The sequence below is a fragment of the Coloeus monedula genome (assembly GCF_965178545.1).
Source record: "Coloeus monedula genome assembly, chromosome: 12".
NCBI lineage: Eukaryota > Metazoa > Chordata > Aves > Passeriformes > Corvidae > Coloeus > Coloeus monedula.
Window position 1 is genome coordinate 10491476 of NC_138792.1, and position 14337 is coordinate 10505812.

A 14337-nucleotide genomic window follows, 5' to 3' on the forward strand; every position below is an offset into this window, starting at 1 on the left:
CTCAAGCTTCCCAACTTTAACAAACCAGCACCAGTCCTACAATTGCCTGTGATGATCTAAATGAGGGTCACCTTCAGAGATTTCCCTGACTTTGTATTTATTCTCACCAAAAAAAAAAAAAAAAAAAAAAAAAAAAATCCAACTTTACCAGATTTTTATGAATTTCAAGATGAGAATACTAAAGGAAAATAAATTCTAGTTTAAACAACATACAATTAAAACTACAATTTTAACCTTGTACTCTCAAAATGAGTCTTTGCTTTAGCACTCTTAAGTAATACGTGACCTTGTCAAAAGTCACATCAGATTCCAAGGCTTAGCCTTAAACCACAAAGACACAGAACTTTTTTTTTGAAAGCAGATTTTTTTTCTAATATAAAAAGCCAACTGAAGCCACTGTACTAACCTTCAAACACGAAACCTGTTCACTGAATGGAAGAGCTTAACTGGTTTACTCTTCAAAGCAGTCTTTTAAACGGAACAAACGCTCGTCCAAGAGCTCCAGTTCCGCAGATGTGACACTGCCAAGGCGACCGAAAGCGCTCCCTGCCACTTGCCCGCGCCCCATCCACCCCGCTCAGGGCTCCCCCGCCCGCGCAGCCGCGGCCCCGCCGCCGGGGCGCCCCCTGGGGACCGGGGGCGGCCGCTGCACGCGCCGCCCGCAGCCAAGCGCCGCCGCCGGGAGCTCGGCACGCCCCGCGCCCCGTCCCGCCGGGAAGGGCTCCACGCTCTTAACCAGGGCGTTTCATCTGCCTGCAGCCCTGTTCAGTTCCACCTCTGTGCGTAGTCAACAGGACAGAAGAGTCAGGAGGCAGAAGGAGGCCCAGAGCAGCCCACACCACAGAACTGCCGGTGCCAATGACCCAGGAAGATTTCCCATTTTTACTGAGCCTTTGAGTTTAAAAGGGGAGCTGGTCTAAAACGCTGGATGGTATTGAATCTAAACCACGGCTATAGGCTTCTATGTCACCATTTAAGTTTTTGTGATGCACATGAAAAAGAGCTCTTTCCATGTCTCCATATATTTGCTGTGCGCAAGCTTTTTTTCCCCAACCTAAAACTCATATAAGATAAAGTTTTCAGAATATGAATGTTTAAAGCGATACTGAGAAAGAGAGCAAAGCTTTTATTTAAGAGTATTAAACTGGTATGTTGATGGCTGCTATCAATCACTTCTTTCCATGACAAAACAAATACTGAACCAGATGAAACTCTTGGAAATTCTCACATCTCGCTGACAGAGACCAAATCGACAACATATTCCTCTTTCCAGTATGTTTTCTTAATTACACACATTGAAGAAAAAAAGGAAAAATAGAAAAAAAACCCCAAACCCACAAAACGAAAGAACACCCACCACCAAAACCCAACAGTACCATTTTGGAAATTCACACCTACAATATTCTCCTAAGTTTTCAAATTAGTCAGAGAAGAAATGGCCACTGTAGGCAGAGATCACACTGAGTTGAAAACCTTGTCTCATCTGACAAAACACAGAATTCCAGTACCACAACCAACAAGCACAAGTAACAAGCAGAAATATTTGCTTATTTTCTGGGATTCATTTGGTGTAAATAAGCAACCAAAGTATTTCAAGTTTCTGTAAAACATACAACCTGTTTTTGCTGGCACACAAGTTTCAGAAAAGCTCATCCTCCTAAAATATTTGCCTGCAGCAAAACAACTGAGACAGTAAGACCACAAATGAAAATGACAAACGAGGATTCTGGAATCATTCTAAATTTGAACCGTAAGTGACAAAGAGCAATCTAATTTTAAGAAGTTCATAAAGCTTTGATGTGCCAACATCATTTCATGACTTAACTAAGTCTAACACAGTTGCTCCCACCACCAAGAGCAGGAACTTTCAAGTGGTTTGTTGCCTGCAGCTATTTTCTACAGGAGACTGCAGTAGCATGTAATATTCAAGAGAAGCTGTCTACATTACTTTTTTTTTTATAATTCAGTTGCTGTTGGTAAATCATACTGAGACAAAATAAACCTAGAGAGTATTTAACTGACAATTCTATTTACACTCCTTCCAAGTGGAAATTGTTTCACTCCAAACATTGAAAGACTTGAACACATAAAGTTCAAATGTGATATATTTATGGGAGTTTAGTTAGATTAACAACCAGCTAACTGAATACTCCAATTCATAAAATGAAGGCTATTCAAGTAACATAATGCATTTTTAAACTAAGTATTTTAGTAAGCTATGAACTACCAATACTTTGTCATTTCACAGACCCAATTTCTTTTAAATATATTCAAGTATCACAGAATCCTTGATTTGAATCAACTCAAATTAATTTCACTTTTCAATTACAAAATATCAAGACTTTATATCTAGAAGATGCGAGCTGTACATAAATTTTAGCTGTACTTAAATTCTTAAATACAAGTTTAACAAATCCTTACATTGCTTATTGATTCTATTCAGCATTATCTTCCTGAAACTGTAAATGCATGAAAAAGCTCCAAAAGCATAACTCTGGCCCAAGTACATAACTTGGGAGTTATCTGAAGTCTAGGAAGTATCACAGAAAAACTAAGTCTCTCTTATCCCCTAGTTCCATGCCTGTGGGTTTTTTGGTTGGTTGGTTGAATTTAAGCTTATACAACAGCCAAGCTTAAGTTTACCATAGCTAACTTAATACAAACAACAGCAACAGAAGTTCAGGGGGGTTGTGTCACAGGTTGCACAAAGCCCACCCATAGACAACACCATAAAATGTCACCGGTTTTGTCAAAAAGAGCCAAAATAAGCCCTGTGAGTTACAGAGCAAGATCTATTTGTCAGAGATGGGATTCAATTAATATTTTTCTCCTTTGTATAATTTCGAAGCTTTGTTAGTCTTTGCTTAATCAGAACAGTGTGGGGATTCCAGCCCGTTCACCTCCAGGGCTTTCAGCAGCAAAAATTCATGTTTATGCTAAAAGCAAGGCAGCTCTCACACCAAGTTTCATTTAGTAATGAAACTGTTATCATGGCTATAAAAGAAAACAAACTATGTTACCCAAGGAAGAGCCCTCTACCAGATCTGTGGTACTAGTCTGTGACTGATCACCACGAAGACTGATCACAAAATTATGAGTTGAGGATAATGAACAGGTAATACCAAGAAGACAGAGATTAATGATTGCCAACTGCACAATCACTCGTGGTATTTATCTGCACACCATCAGCCAGCTTGCACATGGGTAAGTCTTGGGAGAGTTCAATACCAGATAAATACTCCAGAAACAATAATAAATAGATTGCTGATTTAAGGAAAAGAGACTATGAAAAACGGAAAAAGTTGTTTCGAATGGCCGAGCACTACAGACGAGAAAGAAGTAATCAATCACAAATCGAGACAGAACTGCCAAGAGTTAACAGGGAGACTTATGCTTGGAGAACACTTCGCTGTAGGAAACGCAAGGAACTCTCATTCTTGGTCATTTAAAACAGGGTTCAACAAAACTCCCAGAGAGGATAAAAGCGGCCGTGCAACGACTTCCAGGGAAGCGATCCAAAAGGCGTTTTCCTATGGTTCCCTTCCAGCAGCCTCGCGAGCCGTGAACGCGGGATGCCGAGCAAAGCCCGGGCAGCGCCGGCCGCGCTCGCCCCGAGCCGGGCGGAGGGGCCCGGCCGGGCCCGGAGGAAGCGGCCGCCTCCCGCGCGGCGGTGGCCAATGGGCGGCGGGCGCGGCCCGAGGCGCGGCGAGCAGGCCCGGCGGGGCCGCCGTGACGCACTTCGGCAACCGCCCGCCCGCCCGGACCGCGCCGGCACGGCCCCCCCGCAACCCGCAGCGAAAACGCGGGGTCACACCGGCGGCTCAGGCGCCTCGGGAGACCGGACACGCCAGGGTGTGGCTCGGGGAGCGCACGGAAAGGGAGAGCTTTCGAGCGCGGGTGGGGCGGGGGGGGGGGAAGCAGCAGCGCTACCCAGGCTGCCAAAAGTAATTAAAAAACAAAACAAATGAAACAAACAGATAAACAAAAAAATCCCAACCAACCACGCACCCCACCTCCCCCCCTCAGTAACTAGAACACTGGAGTCGGCAGTGATCGAAACTTTGTGTCAGCTCCTAACGCCGCATCCCGTGGGAACATAAGAAAGGAGAGCCGAGCCCGGGCAGTAAAATAAATAAATAAAAGCAGCGAAAGAGGGGCCCGATCGCCTCCGCGCCCGCTTTCGGGGGCGAGGAGAAAAAAAAAAAAAAAAATTGAGGTCGGTGGGCCCCGGATTTCCACGGGGCAGACGGATTATACAACGCCACCAGAACAGAGGAAGGCATGGAGGCAGAGCGGCCGGGAGCAGAGCGGTGCGGGCCCCCAAGGCCAGCACGCCCAGCACCAGGGATACGCTTGGGCAGGGAGAGGAATTCCCGGAAAACAGGGCCTCCCTGCCCAGCCATCTGCGGCCGCTCACTCCGCTGTCCCTCCGATCCTAACCACAGCAACAACTACATATATATATTATATACTTTTTTTTTTTTTTTTTTTTTTAGCCTGTGTAGAGAAAATAAGCGCCCAGAAAAGAGAAACACCAGGAAAGCTCGTTTCCTACCTGGGCAGGGTTCAGCTCAGTTCAGTGCGTGCCGAGGGGGAGGGGGCAGAGGAGCACTATCTAAAACAAAAGTGGCGCCAAAACCCCCCAGTAAGAAGCATTCTCCTTCCTCCTCCTCCTGCCCCCCTCCCCCACCGGGGCCGGCGAGAGCCCAGCGGGGTTCCAGCAACACGCGGCTCCCGGCATCGGGCGTCCCCGGCACAAGTTGGCAAGCGCCCTTTCTTTACAAAAAAAAATAAAGGAAGCCGAACGGAAACTGCCACAACTCTTCCTCTTAGCGGGCAGCCGCCGAGGAGCTCGGCCAAAGTCACTCGGAAGGGAAAAGTCGACCCACAAAGGCCTTCCCCGAGCTGGGCGCCGGGGCGAGGGGGCAGCGAAGGGAGGCGGGGGGGGGGGGGGAAAGGTGCAGGTCAGTCCCCACGTCCTCCCTTGGGCCGAGGGAGTTCCGCTCCCGCAAGCCCTCCTATGCACTCACAGGGAAAGGCGGCCAGAGTTGCCCCAGCTCTGGGAAGAGAGACTGAGCACAGAAAGAAACCCCGATCCCTCGGCACTTCCCTGCGCGCTCCGGGAGCGGGCTGGAAGGAAAAACTCGGCTGCTGGGCAGCGGGGAGTAGGGGGAAGGAAGCCGTGGCGAGCGCTGTCAAGGGTGCGAGTCCCCTGCCTGCGGCCTCCCCCGACATTCGACCCCGGGGCACCGGCAGCCGCCCCACCATTTTCTCTGCGCGGCCCAGCACTCCCCCCGAGCGCAGCGCGGGCCCCGACCCCATTTCCCTCGCTTGCCCACCCGAGCGGCCCGGCCCGGCCCGGCTCGCCCGCACACACACCCCACGCACACAATGCCCGAGTCCTCCATCTTGCCGGCAGCCCCTGCTCGGCTCGGCAGAAGGGGGGAGGAGGAGGAGGAGGAGAAGGCGGTTCTCCATTTTAGCTCGCCGAGCGCCAGGCCCGGCCTGCCCGCGGCCGGCTCCGGGGAGGAGGAAGGGGGCCGGGGCGGGCACGGGGGCCGCTTTCGGCGCCCTCTCGCTCTCTCACTCACGCTCCGCTCGCCTCCCCCCTCCCCGCCGCGGCGCGCCGGGAACGGGGGGTGGGGAAGCGGGGGGCTGGAGTGTTTTCGCGGCTCGGCCCCGCCGTCCTCCATCTTGGCTGCGCGCAGTCCCCGCGGCCAGCCGGCCTGGCGCCCCGCGCGGGCCCGGGCGCCGCGGGCCTCGGCCCGGCCTCTCATCGCCGCCGCGCACCGCGATTCCGCGTCCCCCCGCCAAACTTCCAGAAGCTTCGCCGCCATTTTCTAACTTACCTTGCCCAGTGTCGGCGTAGGCAGCGAGGAGGCCCCGGCGCGCAGCTCCGCTCCCGTATCCCTGGCGCGGCTCGCCGGCTGCGCGCCCGTCCCGGCCGGTGCCGGGCTGTGGGCGCGGAGGGGGCGCGGGGCGCGGGCGGGTCGGGGTTATTTAATTTGGCGGCGGCGCTGGGGATTGTTTGGGGTGTTCGCTGCTCGGCGGCTCGCGGGCGAATGGAGGGCGCAGGCGCCACCTGGCGGCCGCCCAGCGGGGCCCGCTCTCCTGGGCGTGGGGCGACACCTGCCGGCCGCCTGCAGCCGCGCCGCGCCGAGCGGGGTAAACAAGGTGCGGCGCATGCGCGGGGCCGCGCGCGGGGCGGGAGCGCAGCTGCTGCGGGGCGGGCCGGGACGGGATCGGGGCCGCGGCACGGCCTAAAAAGGAGCGGCCGCTCGGACACGGGGCGAGCTCGCCGGACGCGCCTGGCCGCACGCAGGCATGGGGCCCTTTGCTGTTGCAACCTTGGAGTAATTGGGCATAATCGTCCGGCCGAGGCAAAGGTGGGCCTTACCGAAGTGAGCTGCGGAGCCAGTGCCGCCGGGCTGCCCTCGCTCCCTGCGCGGTGCCGCCGGGAAGCCAAGTCGTGTGCGAGGGAGCCCGTGGCTTGGGAGATAAGTGTGCGGCTGCCCACGTGGATGTAGGGTGCCTTATCTTGAGAGCTGCAGGACGCACACAGAGGCAGTGTCTGCTGGCACCGAGGGCAGTTCGCGTGGTCGGGAGCATTCTCCAGACGTGCTTTCTGCTTCTGCCCATCGCCAAGCGTGTTCGTAGTTAGATGAGCATTCGTGGGATTCGTTTTTTCTCCCTGCATGAGGATTGTATGAACCTGAAGCTCTCCATATAAGCAGTACAGAGTTCTTAAAGTAACCAGATACACAATTTGTGACACGTTTTTTTTTTTTTTCACTTTATTGTGTAATGTTGAGCACATCGTTTATGCTGAATAGTTCTACGTAAGATTATATTTAGATCAGTCAGCACAGTAATAGTTTTGTCCTGGTAATTCGTCTCTAATCACCCTCATGTGTTTATCTACTTATAATTTTGGGGACAGTGTTAGCATAACTAAGCAGTCTCTAAGCCGAGTTACTCTGTGCACCTGCCTAACAAAGGCAGGATACTTAAGAGAAAAGTATCCACCGGTTCCAGTCTTTTCAAAACTAAGATGAGGTGTCCCGCAGGAAAAATAACACACACAATGGAAATCGTGATCAGATTAGGAGTGTTTAAAATAAAATTTAAATTAAAAACCAGCGTAATGTAAGTTGATGACACCTAGGAATTCTAGATACAATCTGTCAGTTGGTACGTGAGACAGGCTTACAAAAATAAATTCTATTTCGTAGCTTGAATTCACATTTCAGATCGTTTTGCACCTTCTGTCAAGTTTAGAGGAAACAAAAAAGAAAATAAGCAGAAAGACTGCCTTATAGGGAACACTTTAAAATAGCATCCTGAATGCCCAGTCATACAACTATGTTCATGGTTTCAATTACAGCTACAGGTGCTGCTGCTGATCTTTAATCTGATAGTGTCTGGAAACTGTAGAAGAATTGCGTATTTTTAAAACCCCACCAAACCTAATGTAAGCCTTAAAAATTATCTGTAGTGTTACAGAACGACACTTAGGAATAAATGGAAAGGAGCTGGATCTGTTTGTGCTTCTCCCATACAAAGTCGACTTCTGACAGCTGCCAGATAGACAACTTTCCATAAAAATAAACTACAACATTTTGCCTGCGCACAGAATTCCAGTAATGTGTCTTCTGCTTGAGATACAACAGGGATAACTCATATTACAACTCCAAAACTTTGCAAGATTATAGCAGTTTACTGCAGGAGCTGGCAGGAGCAGAACACAAGGCAGCTCCAGTCAGCTGTGCATGAAATACGTGTACAGCACGCGTGTATTTTGTTCTATTCCAGAAACACTGTAGTTCACACTTGAGCTTACAGCTGAGAGGTTTTAGGTAAATGTGTTTACCTAATGTGAAGAAAACGTGACATAGTTTTTAAGGTGTGGTTTTGAAGGAATGAGTGTGCAAGCACTGACAATACCATGGCAGAGAGTTCAGCCCATTTCCAAAGCTGACTCAGGCCTTGGAAGCCCAGACCCATAACACTTCTAGGTGTTCTGACTCACACGACAGAATTTGCTTTTTTCTACTTGTGACAGAACATGGAAGCGCTCTAGAGACCAGACTCCAGGTGCAGCAGCACGTTACAAACCCCTGGTCACAGAGCCTGCCTAAGAGGATTTCGCACTCCCCAACAATTTCCTCCCTTGCAGTTGTTTCATTCAGCTGTTAGCTCAGCCCTGTCTTAGCAAAACTTGCTGCATCAGACAAGGGGGGAGGGACATTTGTTTTCTAAGGGACTGGTTTGATTCCCACCCCCCCAACCCAGATCATTTCTCTGAGCTGTTCCAGCACAACTGCAGGAGCACTTCAGTCAGCACAGCTGAAGGTGCTGAGCACTCTGGTGAGGCCAGGAAAGTTTCTGCTCTGCTCCAGTGACCAGAAGACAGGAATTTCTTGAGTCAACTGTGCCCTGTGAGGATTCCTCACCTTTAAGGGGGCCAAACTGGCTCTCTGAAGAGCTTAACTCCTGCATTTTCCTCATGAGGAGATCATGCTTCTGGGACTGAGCCTTCCAGTTGGTACAACAGGGAAGAGGATGAAAAGCAGTTCCTCTGCTAGCACACCACTTATTTCTAAGCTACCAATTCCAGAGTGGGCTTCTACCATTGGTTCAGACTTTGGGAAAAAAATAAAGACCATCCTGAAGTTTCAGTATAGTTTTAGCACAATAGCGTCCTTTCCAATACAGTGAAAAATGTAAAAGAAAAATAAGTGTTATCTAAGCATTATAAAGAAATAGAGATATTTTAAATTCTGACCTGTCTAGAAAGGATTTATATCTGATAGAAAAGAAGTTCTGTGAAAAACTAGGAGAAAGTATTTTACTGAACTATGTCATCTTTCTCAAAAAAGCTACTCTTTAGGTGCTTCAAAGTCCATCATTTCTGATATTGAGCCCAATTTAGAGAGGATTTAACAAAGACTTTACAACAGGCACTGTTATTATGCTTGATCCAAAGAGAGCTTCATGATCAGTCACACAGGAAACTGAGCAAGGAGAGGGCAGATACCAATTCCGTGTCTGAATTAATGGCCAGAGGTTCACCACTAGAGAAGATCAGAATAAACTCAAGCTGCCATATGGCTGATTCATTTTTCCAGGCAGGAGATTCATGCTCATGCTACTTCCTTTTCTTTTCATGCTTCTTCCTTTTTTTTCTCCTGTGGAATAGGAACCCCCTCTGCAGTTCCGTTTCGTCATTTGTATTATTAAAAAAACCAACAAAACAAAACAACCTATTAAAAAAACCCCAAAAACAACACCACAAAAAACCACCAACACACCACCACCCACAATCATTTATTTATTTATTTATTTATTTTAAGACTTTGCTTTTGAGAATTGGAAAAAGAAACCAGAATTTGTGTATTGGATTTGTCCCAAGGTGAGGTGGTAGCTTTGATGGCTTGTATTGAATAAGGCACGGCCATACTTTTGTCTGCTGAGATGGGTACAGAGGGAAAAAGCAGTCTTCCTAGCCAAGTTTTTTTCCCCAGATTTTTGAATCTGGCTTAGTCACTCCAGGGAAATCTGCTCTAAATCCTTTTGAAGATGAGCTATTACATAATAAACAAAAATAAAGACCATTAAATGGGTTACTTTTCCATAATTTGCAGGAGAGATTGCACATCAGTAGCTCCTTAGGTCTTTCCCTGCTCTGAATAATTTCTTCCTTTTTCCGTTTATGTCTCCCTTGCATGCCCCTATTTCTCACCAGGTCTTTCCAGAACACCCAATTCATCTCTGAATTTTCTTTGAGCCAGTAAGTTTCTGCCTGCTCCTTCTGTGAAGGAGCACAGAATCACAGTTTGTCCCATACCACTACAAAGGAAGGAAGTTTTAACTCCCCTTCATTATTAGCTCTAAAATTGAACAGAATCCCAGTAAGTTGCAGATTCCTTCCTGCTAATTGCATTATGAGCAACAGCTTTACTTAGTCCTCTGTGCCACTTGTTACCCAAAGCCCCATGCTGATTCCCCTGTTTGGGTGAGGTGCTCTTTCTATGTCTTGTTCTTCAAAATAAAAATCCCTTAGTCAGGTTCTAAAGTTCCATCTCCAAACTGTGTAAAGGCCACACCAGTTTTTGGTAGGAAATAATGAAAAGCCCTTCTCCTGGCTGCAGTCAGGACGAGTCGCTTTCACTTGAGGCATCACCTCACCCTAGGTACAGGAACAAGTGTTACCAATCAGGCCACCACTCTTGGATTCAGGACACAATCTGCTCTGGTTTCCAGATATAAGGAAGTTTTGGAAGACACGGGCAAGACATGTTTGTGTCCTGTAGCTAAGTCCAGGCAGAGGGACCATGAATCATGGTCCATTTTATGAGTCAGGCACTATGACAGCCTCAGTGACAAAGTCTGAGGAGGAAGCACAGGAACCAGAGAAACATGTTTCAAACTGGGTAAGCCAGGTAAGTGGCAGGGCCCACTTAAAGGCGGCAAAAACAGTGTGAGACAGAAAAAGGGCTGGGGTGAGAAGCTTTCAAGAACTGAAATAAGGTCAAGCAGGCCAAACAGCACAACTGATGCCAAGCAAGGGAAGCAGCTTTAGCTGAGAAACAGCTAAAAATCCAGTGAAACTATATCACACTCTGGGTGTGTAGGGCACCTAACCCATCAGGAACACAAAGCAGTTCTCAGTTGGTCAGAGTTCATAGGGCTCCACCCCCCCGAGACTCTGACATGGAGCCAGGGGTTGCCTAAAAAGGGGAGAAAGGAGGCTGGCTTGTGGTTAGGTGAAGTTAGAATAGAACTGAGACAGAAACATCATTATTCAGCTCAACCTCTGCCCAAGTTCACAGAACAAAACAGTTATAAACAACAGAGTCAAATACTTTTGTGTTTAAGCTTAAAAGAAAATCCTCTATCAAATGTATGGGACAGCACTTCTCTATATGTGCAAGCAAACACAAGATTTGGATGATGTACCTTGATCTTTTCCCCACAAACTACTGAGGCAGGGGGTTAAAGGGGAGGTCTAGGCAGTGGGGGGTTGTTAATGACAGATAAGGTCAAGGAACAGATTACTCTTTCAGATAAGCTTGTATGGTTTTCTGGGACTGACCTACCACATTCCCAAGGTCCTATATATGTATGTCTGTCCCTAACACAGTTTCCTTTGGTTTAGATTTCACCATCAACCAACTTCAAGGTTTCTTTCAGACTGTGTTTCTCACAGGTCACTCCCCTACTGCCGGTTGTGTCTGGGGCTGAAGGCCTTTTTTGCTGCCTCAACTGTGACACAGCGGGCAGTGGAAGCAAAGCAAAGTGTCATCGTGGCATTAGCTGTGATTAAAGTTTTTTGGAAGTGGCACAATGCATAACAAGTGACATGTTGGTGGTTGCACAGGTGTTCAAAATCGTTAAGATAAAAATACTTCTTTTAGACTGTAACTTCCTTTAGTGTGATAGTAGCAGGCCTACAAAGCCTCAGTGCCAGCAGCTGTGAACAAAGTGTTTTCCCCTCCATGGCAAAGAGCACACCTGGGATGCTCACTATAAACACCGAGGACAGTGATTCTCACTCTCACTCCCCCAGGGAATCCCCACGTTTCCATTCCCTGTACCTCTGGTTCCAGCTGTGGGCCCAGCAGAAGTGAAGCTTCCAACCCGGAACATCAGTCTTCCTAAAAGACACTTGCAATTGCAAATTAAGCCTTTAAGAAAGCAACCGTTGACAAAGTTATAAAAGTCCTAAATTGTGATGCAGATGCCAAATTGTTATTTTTGGTACATCTATTTTGCAAAACACCCATTTGAAGCAACAGTTACTTTTCTAGTGGCTTGTACCCTGCAGACAGAGCTGCCATACTGACTCCAGTAACATGACGTGGGTCAGTTATGCATGACAGGGAGGTAAAGTCAGTCCTGGACTCAGAAACTTCTCTCTGTAACCCAAGAGTTAAAAAGAAGAGATGCCTGTGGCTTGACACCCACTTTTGAAAAGCTTGTATTCAGAAGATTAACTATTTGGCTCAGGTGATGACTCTCATCATACACTGCAAAATTAAGTTACGTAAGAGGAATTGTGTCAAGAGTTTTACAGCAAGATCTAACTACAAAATCAAAAAGACATAACATGAATAAATTTAAATGCTGTCTTGGTAATCTTTGAAGGTTCTATTAATTCACTCTCCAAAATTTGAAGGTGACCATACACATTTATACTAAACCTGGCTTTTCAGCAATTATTGTAGGTGTTTTCACAGTGGGACTCTGCAAATGTGTTTTTAATTTTTTGATAGTAAGCACAATTTTCAATGTGAGAGCAAGACTAATTCCAGTATTTCTCCAATACATTTGTAGCAATTATTACTTATCAAGCAATTTATCTCAGCCAACATAATAGCTATCCAGGCTATAAAACTGTAAATCAGTAATTACCTAAAAGCAACCAATTAGTTTTCAACCAGCTTTAAATATTATATACTCACAATATAATTAATACCATTTTGTCCCAGATTTTTCTTGGGGTTTTGTTACCCAAATCATTTGTAAATGAATATATACCATCTTCTTTCCTGTCCTAAGAAAAAGCAAGTTTTTTGGTAAGTTAGCCACAGAGCCATGTTCTCTGGGTTAACACTTGTAGTTTTACTGAAATGTTATCAGTATTGCTTAATAGGAATTCCTGGCTAAGAAAAAATTAAAGATAAAATCTGAATTTCAGCACAGGTTGTTTATCATCACATGCCATTTGCCTTCTCACAGAGAGCCACATTATAATTACAGCACATTAATTGCTGCACAGCAGCATTGGTAGAGCTCTTGAAGGGACATGACACAGTGACATGACACAGAGGCATTTGCAAAGATGAGAAGGTACTTCCAACAACCCGAATCAGTGTGAAGCCACGGCAGGGACGTGGGGGAGGAAAGATTTTCTTGATCAAGTTTTCAAGCTACTCAGTAAAACTGAATGCATGTAAACCACACAAAAAACTGGGAGAGTATTCACTAAGTTCACTATATAAACTTAGCAAGAGTGTACTAAGAGGGAGAGTATTTACTCATACTTCAGTTCCATGAGGAATTAAGGTGGATGTGGGTAGACTGGCTCTTTCCATCTGACCCTATGGAGAAGGAGACCCACACCCTTCACGAGCCACGTTCAAGAACTGAGGCCAATCCAGCTGCTCTGCACAAGACCAACACGAAGAAGCCTCCATGGCAGCACTGGGAGCACTCTCTAGCCTTCTCCGGCATCTGGCCTTGCTGACAGGAGTCAGTCATGCACAAAGCAGAGGGTAACAAAGAACACCGTGTTAACAACTCACTGTTCAAATCCTCACTGCTGTAGAAAAACCCTGCAAAAGCCAGAAAAACCTCCAGCTCTGCCTTTGCTCTATGAAGAGCTGACCTTCACACATCAGATGCTTGAACTTCCGCACCTTGTAAGGTAGAGCAGATTCTCTTCCAAGTAGCTCCTGAATACCACAGCAGCAAAGGTCACTGCCTCTGGTAATGCTCCATCCTAGAGTAACACCACTTCAGCTTGGTTTCACATGAACACCATATTCAAGTGCCTGTGTTAACCTCCCACCCAGTTATAATTCAATTCCAACCACCCATTGTATTTACATTTCTGTTAATTACAATAAAAACAAATAGAAAAGGTAACTTTAAAACCCATGTCTTAGATTAACAGCAACGCTTTGAAAAAGTTAACAAACTATTTGTCCTGTAGCTTCAGACTGCACACAGAGCTAACAAAAAATCCCACTGAAGAACTGTGGTCAAAACTAACCAGACAATGTTAAAATGAATATTTAAATACTCTAACTAAAGAAAAAACAACCAAAACCCAAGTAATAATTTAAGAAGGTTTTTTTGTATTATGAGCTTAAGATCAAGTCCCAAAACAAATTTTAAAAAAGTCCAGACATCTCCACTGCTGTAGAGACAGAAGCTGCTGCAATCAGCTCAGTAAGTCAGTGTTGTGTTTCAGGCCCCACGTTTCAAGGCAGTGAGAAAAAGCTCCATGCATAACAAAAACATTGGCTCTTTGGGTTCTCCTTATTTTAGCCTTCTGTTTCTAAATGAGCCATGCACTTCCCATGCTTTCTAAGCAACACACTTCCAGGACATTATTGAAAACCCTTGTAAATCTCTCATGTATTCAGAGTAGCGAGTAGTTCTGCTGCTACAAATAATACCAAAGAAAGTTTTTATACAGAAGCCACTAGAAGAAAGTTACTGAATACTGATACTTGAATATATTGTACAGCTCCCAGGTAACTCTTATTAAAATCAGCTCCCAGGGCATCTTTGTCCTGCTGCTAGCCTCCTTTTCAAAGCCCCTGTGCT

General features: G+C 46.6%; 1 protein-coding gene across 4 annotated transcripts in view; it reads right to left on the minus strand.

The window, feature by feature from the left end:
• STAG2 (STAG2 cohesin complex component) overlaps window positions 1-6051 on the minus strand; it is a 108467-nt gene extending 102416 nt beyond the window's left edge. For all 4 annotated transcript variants that reach the window (XM_082289482.1, XM_082289483.1, XM_082289484.1 and 1 more), the window contains exon 1: window positions 5850-6051. The gene's annotated coding sequence lies outside the window, so the exon portion shown is untranslated. The remainder of the gene's footprint in view (window positions 1-5849) is intronic.
• Between the last annotated feature and the right edge of the window lie 8286 nt (window positions 6052-14337).